Raw genomic sequence first — 1,933 nt, forward strand, 5'->3', positions numbered from 1 at the left:
CAAGTCAAAATGTCTGTGTGGTTTGATTGAAGTGAAGCTTGGCATGGCTTGGCTGAGCGGGGTGTTTGAAGCCCCCGTAGTTATTTTTGGAGAGAGAAACTATGGTATTGCTAATAATATGTATCAATGCACCTCAGTTCCAATGAACATAGCTATTAGCCGGCGTAATTGGAGGCAGACTTAAAGGAAGAAAGAGCACAGCTCCTAGCGCAGCCTACCCAACATGTACTGCATGACAGCAGCATGGATCTCGGCTCATCCATACCCTCAGGAAAGTTGTGCTGGGTATATTTTGGATTACAGCGGGGAGGCGGCAGCACAAGTTGATTGGTCTCTGCAGCTGAACGCAGTAACACATGGCAGCTCAGGGTATGAGTGTAGCTACAGGAAGAAAGCTCCCTCAGAACCAGTACCAGCACTCGAGTCCCCCCCGATAACATTTGCCATAGTGTCTATCATACAGCTGGGAGGAGGGGAAAGGAAAGGTTTTGGGTTTGGGCTTAATGCAGGTATTTTGTTGGCCTAAGATAATGATAATGATAGAATGGCCTACTGGGTTTAGCTGCACCCCGGGCGTGGCTCCCTGTGAACAGGAAGGATTCTTGCGGCATCTGAATCATCCCCGTTAATCCCATCACTTCTCACACTTTCAGAAGATGTGAGGAAAAAGCACAAACTTCATGTCATTCCCGGTCTTTGCCAGAGGTCCGTGCGAGCTGCGTCGGCCTGCGTTGCTTGGTGTTTAGGGGTGTGAGACCTGTGATCTCTTGACCTGTGCAACAGGATCTTTGTAAGGAAGAGTGGGGGGACCCGAGACATCGCAAAGTGGGAGTGCTATTTCAGAAGCTCTCGGTCAGCCAGAGGCCCTCGTGGAGGAATAAACCGGCTTTTTCCCTCTGTCCTTAAACTGCCCTCCTGTATTAGATGCTCTTGAGATCAAGCAAATGAAAGGGGGGATCTTATTCTCAGAAGTGGCTTTCCTTGCTTTTCTGCTGTGTGTTGTCCAGTAACAATTTTCAGCTGAGCTTGTAGCTAGCAGGGCTTAAATCTGCCTTGCATCATCTGGTAGAGTAAAGCCTGTTTGTGATTTGCCATGAAAGGGAAACCGTGAGCTTGTCCACGCACAGCAATCCAGCAGAAGGAGGCCAGTTGTGACAAGTCGTTTGGCTGGCAGTGGTCTTTGGGAACGTAGCTGTTAGTCTGTCTGGGGAACAGAGGGGCTGTGCATGGGAACCGAGGAGGGTCCCTGTAGTTGGGGCTGCGAGGCAAGGTGGAAAGGCTTGCCCAAGTGCTCTGCGCTGGCCATGTGGCCTGTACCCCTTTCTTTGGAAAAGATGAGTCATATGAAATGATAGCTCTGCTTCTTTCCCAGCTTGATACTCGCTTCCTGACTTGGACTTACTTTCCCTGCTATCTTTCCTCTGATGAGCACCAACCATGGCAAAGGTGTGGTCGGGCAGAGCTGGGGTGTGATGAAATAGCTCTGCCCGGAATCTGCCAGTTTTCATTGTACTTCTCTCCCCAATGGGGAGTGCATGAGGTGAGGAGAAGGAGGGATGTCTCCTTAGGAAAACAAAGGCGCGATCTGAGCAGACAGACAGACAGATGAAAGGTCGCTCCAGCAGCACACAGCAGGAGAGCCCAGATACTCCAGGCTGCTGCACGTGAGCTCTGGTTGCAAGGCTACAGCCTGGGATTGAGTTTCTTTTTGTGCTGCTCACCCTGCTGCGTTTGCTACAGACCTTCTAGCACACACTGCTCTCATGGTCTTTCTCTGGCAGATATACTACCAGCTTCTGAACGTTGCAGCCGCAACATCATTTCTGTTTGCCACAGGCCCGCAGGTGAATGAAGTGCAATCAAGACCCAGGCCTGCTCAGCCAAAGTAAGCGATGCTTTGTTCATTGCCACTTCTCAGGAGGAAAGCTTGACC

This window comes from Aptenodytes patagonicus, chromosome 4 (assembly GCF_965638725.1).
Source record: "Aptenodytes patagonicus chromosome 4, bAptPat1.pri.cur, whole genome shotgun sequence".
NCBI lineage: Eukaryota > Metazoa > Chordata > Aves > Sphenisciformes > Spheniscidae > Aptenodytes > Aptenodytes patagonicus.